Source organism: Schistocerca piceifrons, chromosome 8, assembly GCF_021461385.2.
Source record: "Schistocerca piceifrons isolate TAMUIC-IGC-003096 chromosome 8, iqSchPice1.1, whole genome shotgun sequence".
Taxonomy (NCBI): Eukaryota; Metazoa; Arthropoda; class Insecta; order Orthoptera; family Acrididae; genus Schistocerca; species Schistocerca piceifrons.
Window position 1 is genome coordinate 238017563 of NC_060145.1, and position 15178 is coordinate 238032740.

At 50.7% G+C, this 15178-nt stretch overlaps 1 protein-coding gene across 1 annotated transcript in view; it reads left to right on the forward strand.

The window, feature by feature from the left end:
- The window catches only part of LOC124711185 (rabankyrin-5-like), a 431684-nt gene that overhangs the window by 28193 nt on the left and 388313 nt on the right, over positions 1-15178 (forward strand). The gene's annotated exons all lie outside the window — the stretch shown is intronic.

The following is a 15178-nucleotide window of genomic DNA, read 5'->3' on the forward strand; positions in this document are numbered from 1 at the left end:
CAGAGTGAAGAAGCTACTGGTCCTTTCATTTTGCTTTACTGGCTTTAATACAGTGTGCACTTGTCTCCTGAGTTTACGAATGTTCATTGTTTTGTATATCTATTGGACTAAAATAGAATTAGTGCTATGGGCTCAATGTTGTTTACTTACTTCTTCACATGACTACTTTGTTGTTATTGGATTCTTAAGGCAGTGTGCCTATGTTGCCACATCTTGAACAGTTGTCACTTTCCAGCCCTTCTCCATTGTTTTGCCTTTTATCTGAGAGGACACTTGATTTGATGGGGACACTGCTGTGATCACCACTCCAGTACTTCGTATTGAAATGGAATTTACTCATCTCACTACATAAAATTTTCAAGTCTTTTGAGTCTGTGAGTGTTGAGTATGGGGCCCTGAGCAATTACAGCATTTCTGCCTTTGACTTCATTTACATTTATATACTGTAAACCACTGTGGAGTGCAAGGCAGTGGGTATGTGCCATTTTACCAGTTATAGGGTTTCTTCTCATTCGATTCACATGTGCATGGGAAGAATGATTGTTTGAATGTCTCCATGCATGCTGTAATTAACCTGATCTTGTTCTCATGATTCCTATGTGAGCGATACATAAGTGAAACTTCATGGCAGAGACTGTGACTTGAACTCAAGACACTTGCTTTTCGCAGGCAAGTGCTCTACCAGCTGAACTACCCAATCACAACTCATGACTTGTTCTCACAGCTTTAATTTCACCAGTTTCTTGTCTCCTACTTTCAGTGCCTTGGAGAAGTTCTCCCACAGAATGTGCAGGACTAGCACTCTTGGAAGTAAGGATATTTTGGAAACAAGGCATAACCACACCCCAGGGCCCCTCAGGGGGCTCAGCATTTAGTTGCTGGGTATGGGCTTGGCGACCCCGGGGTCCCTGAGCTGGGGACTGGGAAGCGCCACCAGTCCTCAATACCGTAAGCTCTGAGCGTGCTTCAATGACCACCGTAAGGCGCGGCGGTGGAACGTTGTACGGTATAGAGCCCGGGGATCTTGGCTTAACTGCATGGGTCGCGAGGATGGTATAAACCTCTATAAAAAAAAACCTCAATCTCAAGGTGTGCTGCGCGCCAAGGAGACGCATGGCCGTTGAGGTAGAACAGTTGCTAGCGGGCGACCTCTGGGGAACCTGCTGCCCCCCTGGTTGTATTAGGCTTACCCAGGCAAGCGGGGCTCTGTCTGAGTGGACATTCCTTCCCCTAGCTGCTCATGGGACCACCACGAAACGAAATACGAATAGTGCGCAAGCACGAGTCTCCAACAAAGGAAAGTTCAATGCTTTACAGTATGACCCCCAATCATTCCCTTCCCTGTCCACACCAGGGGAGGAATGGCAGTCTGAATTACGTGGTGCGATGTATTCTCCTTGATTTCTGGTTTGCAGCTGAACAGATTGGGACTCATTTCTGACCACAAAGCCTCAGTTTTTTGTGGAAAATTTAGATGACAAGTTTGGAGAAGTTGAGGACATGTCTAAAATGAGGTCTGGGACAGTCCTCGTACATGCAGCATCCCCAGCACAGTCGTGGGCATTGCTTGCTTGTGACAAGCTCGGTGATGTTGCAGTCTCCATTACGCCTCATAAGAGCCTCAATATGGCTCAGGGACTTATTTTTCATTGTGACCTGTTGTTGCAGTCTGACGACGAACACCGTGCAAATCTGGAATGCCGCGGTGTACACTTTGTACAACATGTCTTCAGGGGACCTAAAGATAGTAGGGTCGCCACCGGCACCTTCATCTTGGCTTTCAAAGGAGACACCCTGCCCGAGAAGGTCAAGGTGATGACATATTGATGTTATGTTAAGCCTTACATCCCTCCTCCCATGCGCTGCTTTAAGTGCTGGTGGTTTGGGCATTTGCATCGAGATGTGATGCCAACCCTACCTGTCGGGATTGTGGACGTGCCTCCCACCCCAATGTCCCATGTTCGCCGCCCCCTGTTTGAGTCAACTGCGGACAGAAACATTCACCTTGCTCGTCAGACTGTGCGGTTTATCAAAAAGAACGGAAGATTATGGAGTATAAGACCTTGGGCAGGCTCGCTCACACAGAGGCTAAACGCAAGTACAACCAACTTCACCCTGTGCGCATTTCATCGACGTTTGCCTCAGCAGCTTCGATGTCGCCATCCCTGGTGACGAGCCCCCAAGCTCAGCCGCTTTTTGTGGGCCCTCCAGCCCGGCCATCTATTCCTGCCCCCCAGGTAGTTGGGGGAACGCCCTCTTCCGTTGCTCCCCTGTTATCAACATCGGGAGTAACAACCCCTCCTTCTTTGGGGACTTCAGTCCCCACCTCTGAGCCGGAGAAGTGCCCGTCTCTTCTGGCTCCCCTTGCACAGAAGGGATCACTTGGTGCCCTCCCTTCCATGGTTACTGCCCCTCTAGATGTCAGCCAGTGGCTGAAGAAGCCACCACCTGAGGGCCTTAGGGCTTCCAGGTCTTCCTCAGTCCATGAGCCTGGGTCAGAAAAGCCCACCCAACCTAATAAACCGAAGGACAAATAGGACCCTACCCCCCCCCCCCCCCCCAAAAAAAAAAAAAAAAAAAAAAAAAAAAAAAAAAAAAAAAACACAACGCAAATGAAGGACATAGACAGAAAAAGAGTTCACCACTGCACCTGAAGATGATGTGAAGCATCTAGTGTCCCCTCAGGAGCTAGATGTTGCTCGACCCGCAGCTCCTATGGAAGTTGATCGGGTCACTTCACAATCGGTGGCAATGAGTGCTTCTAAGGCGTAACCTATCCCCCCCCCCAAGGTTCTTTCGTGTCTTCACAGTCGGATACCAACAGCTTTTGTGCCACTTCCCTGCCACTTGTCTGGCTCTACAGGAAACCTGGTTTCCTATTCGGCAGACCCCCTCGCTCTGTGGCCACCGGGGTTACTATAAGAACCGTGTGGAATGTAACAGGGTGTCTGGCGGTGTCCGTGTTTATGTTCTTGCCACTGTTCTTAGTGCCCCAGTGCCACTTCATACGGCTCTCGAGGCTGTGGCTGTTAGAGTCCAGGCAGGAATGGAGCTTACCATCTGTTCTCTCTACCTTCCCCCGGATGAGGTTGTCCCTCTTGCCGACCTAGCTGCCTTGTTCGCCCAGCTCCCCCCGCCATTCCTCCTTTTGGGGGACTTTAATGCCCACCATCCTTTATGGGGTGGGGCCCAGATCTCGAGCCAGTGTAGGAATGTTGAGGCTCTCTTGGCACAACAGGACATTTGCCTCCTTAACGCTGGTGCTCCCACATATTTTAGCTTGACTCGTGGCACATACTCGTCCATTGACCTCTCTATTAGTAGCCCAGGTCTTCTTCCATACCTCAGTTGGAGGGTCCACGACGACCTCTGTGGTAGCGACCACTTTCCTATCCTGGTTTCTCTTCTTCAGTCCCAACCCCCTGACCAGCTGCCACGATGGTCTCTTCGTGGAACTGATTGGGCAGCCTACACCTCAGCTACTATGGCCATTGCTCCGCTTCCTGGTGACATTGATTTGGCAGTGGACGAGATCACTATGGCCATTGTTTCTGCTGCCGAGGCCACTGTCCCCTGCTCTTCAAGTACCCTAAGGTGTAAGTCAGTCCCTTGGTGGACACCAGAGATTGCAGAAGCTATCTGGGACCGCCGGGGAGCCCTGCAAAGACACCGCCGTCATCCTTCCCTAGAGTATCTGGTTGCCTTTAAACGGCTGCGGGCCCGGGCTCGGCAGTTAATCTGGTGGAGCAAACGGGACTGCTGGGAGCGATATGTTGCCACCATAGGTTCTCGCATGTCCCCATCTCAGGTGTGGTCGTGGGTTCGGCGCATTTTTGGCTTTCGCCCTCATGCGTCTGTCCCTTGCCTTTCTCTTCGGGGTACAGTTTGTACTGACCCAATCGCCATCGCCGAACATCTGGCAGAGTACTTTGCTCGTATTTCCGTGACAGCAGGCTACAGCGCAGAATTCCGCACCATTAAAGAGCAGGCTGAGCGTACACAGTTGTCGTTTCGCATGCGCCGTTTGGAATGATACAACACCCCGTCTAGTGAACAGGAGTTCCAAAGTGCCCTTACAGCTTGCCCCGATACCTCTCCAGGTCCAGACCAAATTCACAACCAGTTTCTTCGCCGTCTCTCAGCGCACTGTCAGGGTGAATTACTCCCCCTGTTTAACCGCATCTGGACGGAGGGCGTTTTTCCAACTCATTGCTGAAACCTGGTGCAGATCCGCTGGTGGTTGATAGCTATCGCCCTATTAGCCTTACCAATGTTATGTGCAAACTCCTGGAATGGATGGTGAGACGGCGTCTCATGTGGAACCTCGAAGCTCGGAGCCACCTAGCCCAGAAACAGGGCGGGCTTCCATCAGGGCCGCTCAGCGATCGACAATTTAGTCTCACTAGAGTCGGCTATTCGTACAGCTTTTCTCTGCGAGAACATCTAGTTGCTGTTTTCTTTGATCTTCGGAAGGCGTACAATACCACCTGGCGCCATCATATCCTTGCTACACTGCACGAATGGGACTTACGGGGTCCACTTTCAATTTTTCTACGGAATTTTCTCTCCCATCGCTCCTTTTGGGTTAGAGTTGGCACATATTTTAGCTCTGCTCATATTCAGGAGAACGGTGTCCCGCAGGGCTCGGTTCTCAGTGTTCCCCTCTTTTTGGTGGCGATTAATGGTCTTGTGGCTGCGGTGGGCTCATCGGTCTGTTCCTCTTTATATGCCGATGACTTTTGTCTTTATTACAGTTCCCCAAGCATCAGTGTCACTGAACGGCAGCTGCAAGGAGCTATCCGGAAGGCACATTTTTGGGCATCCAACTATGGTTTTCAGTTCTCAGTCTCTAAGACCCGAGTGATACATTTCTGACATCGTCGAACGGTCCACCTTCAACCAGAGCTCTACCTTGCCAATGAACTCCTTTGCATTGAGGAGATGCATCGCTTCCTTGGCATGCTGTTTGATGCTGAGCTCACTTGGACACCTCATCTTTGCGAGCCTAAACAACGGTGCTGGCAGCACCTCAACATCCTTTGCTGCCTCAGCCACACCGTTTGGGCGAGCTGCACGAACAACCCTCCTACAGCTCTATAAGGCCTTAGTCTAGTCCCGTCTCGACTACGGGAGCATGGTGTATGACTCAGCAGCACCTTCCACGTGGCAGATCCTAGACCCGATTCTCCATTGTGGCTCAGACTGGCGACAGGTGCCTTCCGCACTAGTCCAATGACTAGCCTTCCTTAGAAGCTGGAATCCCTCCCCTACGATTCTGCCGACAACAGTTGCTTGCGTCATACATCGCCCGCATCCATGCCTCACCCGACCACCCAAACCACAGGCTCCTTTTTCCATCTTCTGCACTCCCCTCCCCATGACGGCAGCCTAGGTCAGGTCTCCCGATTGCGGTCCGCGTTCGTTCCCTTCTCTCGTCACTAGAGTCCTTTCCCCTTCCTCCATCCTTCCTGCCCTCTTCTTCTACCCCTCCTTGTTCCCTCCCTCGCTTGCGGCTTTGCTTGGATTTGTCCTGCGACTCCAAGTCCTCCATTCCACCTGCCAGTCTTCGTCAACAGTGCCTGGCTCTTCTTGGCTCGTTTCACTGTGCAGATGTAGTCTACACTGATGGTTCTGTGGTCGATGGACGCACTGGATTTGCTTTCATCCACGGCAACTATGTTGAGCAGCATTCCCTGCCTTGTGGGAGCAGTGTTTTCACTGCGGAGCTGGTTGCTCTTAGTCGTGCAATCGCTCACCTTTCCTCCTGCCCTGGGGAGTCATTTGTCATATGCAGTGACTCCCTGAGTGGATTGCAAGCACTCGACCAGTGTTTTTGTCGGGACCCTTTGGTACGTGGTACTCAAGATACTGTTTTTGCTCTCGCTGAATGTGGTCATTCAGCGACATTTGTGTGGACCCCGGACCACATCGGCATTCCAGGAAACGAACGTGTCTATCGGTTGGCCAAGCAGGCCAACACTTCTCCACCCCTGGAGCTTGGTCTCATGGAAAGAGACATCCGGTCAGCCCTACATCGCAAGGTCCGCGATGTCTGGAGCTCTGAATGGTCTGTCTTGAACACGCCAAATAAACTCCGCATGGTCAAGTCGTCCATGGCCATATGGAACTCATCCTTGAGGGGCACGCATAGGGACTCAGTTGTTCTCTGCCGTCTTCAAATTAGACATATGCGGTTGACACACAGCTCTCCTTCGTCATGAGAACCCGCCCAAGTGTCGCTGTGATGCAGGGCTGACAGTGGTCCATCTTCTGATGGACTGCCCCCTTTTAGCCCCCTTGTGGCAATCCTTTAATTTACCAGCTGCACTTCCTTTAATTCTCAGTGACGATGCCTCTATACTGACTCAGTTTTACGTTTTATCCGTGCAGCTGGGTTTTATCACTCGCTCTATTGTGGGCGCTCTTGCATGATTTATCAGGCTACACCCACTCCAGCAACTTTTAATTGTGACGTGGATACCAAAATAGTGTCTTTTATGGTAACAAGTTGTGTTGGTACCTCTATCAACACTTTCTTGCTGGAGGTTCTTCGTTTGTTGTTGAGTGGTTGACCTTCTACCTGATCCATCAACCACTATAGTTCATTTTCCTCTAGTCAACTATTTGCTCTGCTCCTTTTAAGTGTCCTCTGTTTTGTGTTACTGTGGTGTTCATTTTAGCTCTGTACCCGTTAGTGTTCCCTCCCTCTGGGGGCAGAGGTTACACTTTCACTGTCTATGCTTTTTATGAGTATGTCTGTTTGGAACTGGGGACTGTTGACCTTGATGTTTAGCACCCATCAAACCCCAAAACCAACCACACCCCAGGGGATTTTTCCGGAATGAGTACGTCACTATGCAGCAGAGTGAGGTACCGGCATAAGTAGGGCTGTGAGGAGGGGCCGTAAGCTGTGCTTGGGTAGCGACACTGTGGAGCGCTTTCCTGTGAAAGGCAAAGTTCCCGAGTTCAAGTCTCTGTCTGGCATACAGTTTTAATCTGCCAGGAAATTTAATAGCAGCACACACTCTGGTGCAGAATGAAAGATTCATTTTGATATGTAGGTGTTGTAGTACATTCCTCGAGTCAAAATTTAAAGCTGGTTCTGGAAACTTTGGAAGTAGGCTTTCTCAGGATAGTTTACATATATCTTCAGGAGTCTGCCATTCCAGTTTCTGCAACATCTCTGTGACACTCTCCCACAGTTCAAACAAACCCATTACAATTTGTACTGTCCTTTGTTGTTTAGTTCAATATCCCTGTTAGTCGTATTTGGTATGGGTCCCACACACTTGAATAATATTATAGAATGGATCACAAGAGTAAATTTTAAGTAATATCTGTTTTATATTGATTGCATTTTTCCCAATATTCTATTAATAAACTGAAGTCTACCCACAACTGAGATTGTGTAATCATTAAGACAACATTATAAAAAGGATATAGTGCTACTCATTATACAGTGGAGAGGGTAAGTTACATATAGGCACAACAAAAATACTACTAAACAAGCAAGCTTTTGATCAAAATGCCTTCTTCTGAAGTAGACAATACACACACGCATTCATGCAAACACAACTCCCACACACAGGATCACTGTCTCTGGTCACCGAAGTCAGACTGCAAGCAACTGCCCATGATGGAAAAGTCAGTCTGGGAAGTTAGTCTGGGTGGGGGGTAAGGAGAAGGCTGGGGCCAGGAGGGGAAGGGATACTAGGGTAGGGGTGGAGGATGGTAAAGTGCTGCTAAGGGAGTACACAGGGATTTGGTTTGGGGGCGTATGGCAGGACAGCTAGTGCAGTTGGGGGTTTGACAAAGGAGGAAGGAGAGGGGGGGGGGTGGAAAAGGAAAGAAATAAATACTGAGGGTGTGTTGGTGGAATAAAAGCTATGTAATGCTGGAATGGGAGCAGGGAGGGAGATAGCTGAAAGACAGGGAGTAATGAGTGTTACATGATCCAGCTGTTTCTTGGCCATGGTTTGGTAGTTGCCATTCATGCAGACAGAAAACTAGTTGGCTGTCATGTCCCCATAGGACACAGCACAGTGGTTGCATCTTCGCTTGTAGATCACTTGGCTTGTTTCACAGGTAGCCCTGTCTCTGATGGAATAGGTGACGCTTGTGACCAGACTGCAGTAGGTGGTGGCGGGAGTATGTATGGGACAGGTCGTGCTACTAGGTCATATTACAGGAATATGAAGCAAGGGTTGGGCGCAAGAATGGAGTAGAGTTGGGGCCCAGCAAGAGGTAGTTGAAACCTGGTGGAGAATGTGATGGAGTTGTTCTGTTCCAGATACCCAACAAGATCTTTAGTGTCTCCTCAAATCCGTAGGCCCATCCCAGAGCCTCTTCAGTCTCTCTCTATCCTCGCCCCTACCACTCCATGCATGTCTATCCTACCATCTAGATGCTTCATAAAATCGATAAAGCCAGCCACCCAGGACACCTCGTTGTGGCCGGTTATTGTGCCCCTACTGAGAGTCTCTGCTCTTCAGCCTATTACCTGCAGCCTACCCTCCTATATAAAAGACACCAACCATTTCCTCAACTGACCCTCAGTTCCTGTTCTTGCACCACACTGTGCCCTACTCATTACTGTAGATTCCACATCCCTTTACAATAACATCCCTAATGCCCATTGGCCTCGCTTCTATTGACCACTACCTTCCCCAGTGCCTGATGAATTCTAGATCTACTTCCTACCTGGTCACTATGACCTACTACATTGTTATCTACAATTACTTCACCTGTGAAGTCATCATCTACAAACAAATTTGTGGTACAGCAATGGTCACCGCATGGCATTGTCCTGTGCCAATCTGTTCATGGCCACGTGGAGGAATCTGTTCTAACCTTCTAGTATCCCAAACCCCACATGTGGTCCAAATTCATTGATGATATGTTCATGATATTCCTCTGGAACCTCAACACCTTCTCCCCTATTCACTTCACCTAATCCCCCCTGCGGGCCCGGGGATTAGAATAGGCCCGAGGTATTCCTGCCTGTCGTAAGAGGCGACTAAAAGGAGTCCCTCCCCCTCAAGGGGGTAGTTAGCGCCTGCGTCCGGAGACGGACGGTTCCACGATCTCTATTTGCGGTCATTTTGCTTTTTCACTTCTCGTTTCTTCCTTCCTTTGGTTGGTTCCTTTCTTTGCTCTTCTCCACCTCACTGTCTTCTTCTCCTTGCCTTCTCATTACCTTCTCCTCCTTGCCTTCTCATTGCCTTCTTCTCCTTGCCTTCTCTGGTCTCCGCCTCGGCGTTTGAGACAGTCTGTCCTCTCTCTCCCTCTCTCTCTTCTTTTTCCTCTTCTTCCTTCCTCCCTGTGCGCGCCTGAAGGCCGACCCACGCGCTCGCACGCGTAGCCGGTGGCGGGGTAACGCGTAATTCCCCGCCCTGGGTAGACATGTAAGGCACGCACGTACCCCCTGGTAAAGGCCAGGCCCAGGGAGGGGTGATTGCCTGAGCTGATACCTTCTGACCATGCCGATTGGTCCCTCCGTCTGTTTCTCGGGAGGTGTGACAGGTGTAAACATTCACCTAAGGCGGGAGTGCCCTCTGAGAGGGTCCCCACAAGGAAGGAGCACGCCATCGGAGACGCTGGCAATCATGGGGGATTCCTCCGCAATGGATTTCACTCCATCTCTCTCGACTTCTGCCCAAAAATGGAAACTTGACCAGCCACCACTGACCAAAGTACTACCGCCTGCCCCACAGTTCCTCATCGTTTCTCGATCTGAGGACGGAAGGGATTTTTCCTCTGTCAACCCTTTCATTATCCAGAAGGGCGTAGATGCCATAGCCGGATCTGTCAAATCTTGTACCAGGTTGCGTAACGGTACCTTTTTACTAGAAACTGAGAGTGCCTTTCAGGCACAAAAACTGCTTCGGGCCACACACCTGTACACGTTCCCTGTCCGGGTGGAGGCTCACCGAACTTTGAATTCGTCTCGTGGTGTGGTCTATACTAGATCCCTCGACGGATTGACTGACAAGGAGATTCAATCTTTCCTCGCTGAGCAGGGCGTGACGGCTGTCCATAGGGTCATGAAAAAGGTCAACAATGACCTTGTACCGACCCGGACACTTTTCTTGACCTTTGATAGTGTTAAGCTGCCATCGCGCATCAAGGCGGGCTACGAGGTTATTTCTGTTCGCCCCTATGTCCCGACACCTACACGCTGCTACCAGTGTCAGCATTTCAATCACACTCGCCAGTTTTGTTCCAATGCGGCTAAATGTGTCACTTGTGGCAGAGATGCCCATGAGGGTGACTGTCCACCTCCGTCTCCTCGTTGTGTGAACTGTCAGGGTCACCACGCCGCATCCTCCCACGAGTGTCCTGTTTATAAGGAAGAACGCTGTATCCAAGAAATTCGGGTCAAAGAGAAAGTGTCCACCTCAGCTGCTCACAAGCTATTGGCTAGTAGGAAGCCCACGCTGCTCCCAGCGGGGAAATACAGTACTGTCCTCGCCTCTCCTCGGACTACCAGGGAGGTGGCAACCCAGACATGCGATCTGACCTTCAGCAACACGGTCGTCCGTTCGGCCAGTGCTAAGATCGCGCGGTCGACTTCTCCTCTTCCTCCCATCACCCCACAGACACCAGCCCCTTCATCAGCTTCTGCTAAGACGAAGACCCAGAAGTCAGATGCACGGGCCTTCAAGAAGGAACCGTCCCGTGCAGACTTCCTACGTACCTCGACCTCCCAGCCTTCGACCGGTACTTCCACCAAACGACCTTCCAAGAAGGCTCATAGGAAGCACAGTTCTCCTTCTCCACCACGGCGCATTTCTTCTCCTGCGCCACCCAGCGGTTGCCGCCCCAGGCTGTCATCCGTTTCGCCTAGCCGCACCGCTGGTAGCCGAACATCTGGCCATTCACCGGCGGAGGAAGCTCCCCCTCCTGGCCATCTTACCAAGATGGCTGTTGAACCTATAGACCCAATGGACGATGACTGTCTGCCTACTGATAGCGGCGGCAGTGCTCGCTCGAAGCCAGGCCCTCAGCGGCCTTCGAGGTGACCCCTTCTTTCATCTTCCTTTTCTTCTTACGATGGCACTTATTCACTGGAATATTCGCAGCATTCGCTCCAACCGAGAGGACTTGAAGTTGCTGCTCCGCTTGCACCGTCCACTCGTCGTAGCCCTCCAGGAAACGAAGCTACGCCCATGCGCTCAAATTGCCTTGGCACACTACACCTCTGTGCGTTTTGACCCACCCCCTGTGGTAGGTATTCCGGCTCATGGAGGGGTTATGTTGCTGGTCCGGGATGATATTTACTACGATCCCATCACATTGCACACCGGCCTGCAGGCAGTTGCCATCCGCATTACTGTCCCCACTTTTACATTTTCCATTTGCCGTTACCAGGGCAGACATGATGCAGCTTATTGCTCAGCTACCTTCCCCATTTTTGTTAACTGGAGATTTCAATGCCCACCATCCCCTTTGGGGCTCTCCGGCATCCTGCCCGAGGGGCTCCCTGTTAGCAGACCTTTTCAACCAGCTCAATCTTGTCTGCCTCAATACTGGCGCCCCTACTTTTCTTTCGGACACATCTCACACCTATTCCCATTTAGACCTCTCTATATATACTACCCAACTTGCACGCCGGTTTGAGTGGTATGCACTTTCTGATACATATTCGAGCGACCACTTCCTGTGTGTTATCCATCTCCTGCAGCATACCCCCTCCCCGTGCTCATCTAGTTGGAACATCTCCAAAGCAGACGGGGGGTTCTTTTCTTCCAGGGCGACCTTTCAGGATCAAACCTTCACAAGCTGCGATCGTCAGGTCGCACACCTCACGGAAGTCATTCTCACTGCTGCTGAATATTCCATCCCTCACCCTACTTCTTCTCCACGTCGCGTACCGGTCCCCTGGTGGACTGCAGCATGTAGAGACGCTTTACGTGCTCGTCGACGTGCTTTACGCACCTTTAAACGCCACCCTACAGTGGCGAATTGTATCACTTATAAACGATTACGTGCACAGTGTCGTCGTATTATTAGAGAAAGCAAGAAAGCCAGCTGGGCTGCTTTCGCAAGCACTTTCAACAGTTTTACTCCTTCTTCTGTTGTCTGGGGTAGCCTGCGCCGGCTATCTGGCACTAAGGTTCACTCACCAGTTTCTGGCTTGATGGTCGCGAATGACGTCCTTGTGGCCCCAGAGGATGTCTCCAATGCCTTCGGCCGCTTTTTCGCAGAGGTTTCGAGCTCCGCTCATTACCACCCTGCCTTCCTCCCCCGCTAACCGGCAGAGGAGGCTAGGCCACCTAACTTCCGCTCCTCGAATCGTGAAAGTTATAATGCCCCATTCACCATGCGGGAACTCGAAAACGCACTTGCCCGGTCACAGTCCTCCGCTCCAGGGCCTGATTCTATTCATATTCAGATGCTGAAGAACCTTTCTCCTGCGGGTAAAGGTTTTCTTCTTCGTACTTACAATCGCATCTGGACTGAGGGACATGTTCCCGCATGCTGGCGCGAGTCTATTGTTGTCCCGATTCCTAAGCCGGGGAAGGACAAGCACTTGCCTTCCAGTTATCGACTCATCTCGCTTACCAGCTGTGTCTGTAAAGTGAGGGAGCGAATGGTTAACTCTCGTGTGGTTTGGCTGCTCGAGTCTCGACACCTACTTACCAATGTCCAATGTGGATTTCGTAGGCGCCGCTCTGCTGTTGACCATCTGGTTACCTTGTCGACCTTCATTATGAATAACTTCTTGCGGAAGCGCCCGACCACGGCTGTGTTCTTTGATTTGGAGAAGGCTTAAGACACCTGTTGGAGGGCGGGCATTCTCCGCACCATGCATACATGGGGTCTTCGCGGTCGCCTCCCTCTTTTTATTCGTTCCTTTTTAATGGATCGACAGTTCAGGGTACGTGTGGGTTCTGTCCTGTCAGACACCTTTCACCAGGAGAATGGGGTGCCACAGGGCTCAGTTTTGAGCGTCGCTCTCTTCGCCATAGCGATCAATCCAATAATGGATTGCCTCCCAGCTGATGTATCAGGCTCCCTTTTCGTGGACAATTTTACCATCTATTGCAGCGCGCAGCGTACACGTGTCTTGGAGCACTGTCTTCAGCATTCTCTTGACCGTCTTTACTCCTGGAGTGTCGCCAATGGCTTCCGTTTTTCTGCCGAGAAGACGGTCTGTATTAACTTCTGGCGCTACAAGGAGTTTCTCGCACCATCCTTACGACTCGGTCCCGTTGCTCTCCCATTCGTGGAGACAACAAAATTTTTAGGTCTTACATTTGACAGGAAACTTACCTGGTCTCCACATGTGTCATATTTGGTTGCCCGTTGTACCCGTTCTTTAAATGTCCTCAGTGTTCTCAGTGGTATGTCGTGGGGAGCGGATCGAACCGTCCTACTTTGTCTGTATCGGTCGATCGTCCGCTCCAAGCTGGATTATGGGAGCTTTGTATACTCCTCTGCACGACCATCCATCTTACGCCGCCTCAACTCCATACAACATGGGGGTTTACGACTTGCAATCCGAGTGTTTTATACTAGTCCCGTAGAGTGTCTTCATGCTGACGCTGGCGAATTGTCACTCACCTACCGGCGCGATATACTGCTTTGTCGGTATGCCTGTTGGCTACTGTCAATGCCCGACCACCCGTCTTATCGTTCCTTTTTTGACGACTCTCTCGACCGTCAATACGGGTTGTATGTCTCTGCCCTGCTACCCCCTGGAGTTCGCTTTCGTCGCCTCCTTCAACACCTTAATTTTTCACTCCCTGCAACCTTTCGAGTGGGCGAGAACCACACGCCACCTTGGCTCCAGGCTCAGGTTCGCGTTCACCTCGACCTCAGCTCGCTCCCAAAAGAGGTTACCCCCGGTTCGGTCTACCACTCCCGTTTTGTCGAACTTCATTCGAAGTTCATTAATATGACCTTCATTTATACAGATGGCTCAAAGACCATTGATGGGGTCGGGTGTTCCTTTATTGTCGGGGCACAAAGTTTCAAATACCGGCTCCATGGCCATTGTTCGGTCTTCACAGCTGAGCTCTTTGCCCTCTGCCAGGCTGTTCTTTACATCTGCCGCCACAGACATTCTGCTTATGTCATCTGCTCCGATTCCCTGAGCATCATCCAGAGCCTCAGTGATCCGTATCCGGTTCACCCTTTTGTGCACCGGATCCAACGCTCTCTTCAGCAGCTGGTGGACGTCGGTTCTCCTGTTAGCTTTATGTGGGTTCCTGGCCATGTCGGTATCCCTGGGAATGAAGCTGCAGATGCCGCGGCCAAGGCTGCGGTCCTCCAGCCTCGGACAGCTTTTTGTTGTGTCCCTTCATCAGATTGTAGCAGGGTCATTTGTTGGCGCATTTTATCGCTGTGGCATGCCGATTGGGCTGCACTTACGGACAACAAGCTTCGGGCCTTGAAACCTCTTCCCGTGGCTTGGACGTCTTCCTCCCGCCCTTCTCGGCGGGAGGAGGTCGTTTTGGCCCGGTTACGAATTGGACACTGCCGGTTCAGCCATCGCCATCTGCTGACGGCTGCGCAGGCGCCATTCTGCCCATGTGGGGAATTGCTGACGGTCCGTCACATTTTAACGTCCTGTCCGGATTTTAACACTCTGCGTCTTGATCTTTGCCTGCCACGTACTCTAGATGCCATTTTAGCGGATGACCCACGAGCAGCTGCTCGCGTTCTTCGTTTTATCAACTTGACAAACCTCTGTAAGGACATTTGATTATGCTGTTTTTTTAATCCTATGCCTGTCAGTCTGTCTTTTATCGTGTTTTCCCTTTTAGTTGTTGGTTTAAACTTGTGCCTCGCGGCGCATTCTTAACGTAGTCTGGGCGCTAATGACCATTGAAGTTGTGCGCCCTAAAACCACAAAAAAAAAGAAAAAAGAAAAAAAAAACTTCACCTAATCGTCTTCAACCCAACAAGCCAACTTATTCGATGTAGATCTTCACCTCAAAGATGACTACATCAGGACCTCCATCCATATAAAACCTACCAACCACCAGCAACAACACCACTTCGACAGGTGCCACCCATTCCATGCCAAGAAATCCTATCCATATAGCCTAGCCACCCACGGCCGTTGCATCTATAGTGATGAGCAGTCCCTCTCAAAATATACCAAGGGTTTCACTGAGGCCTTTAAAGATCATAATTAGACTCCCAACCTTCTACAAAAACAGGTCTCCTG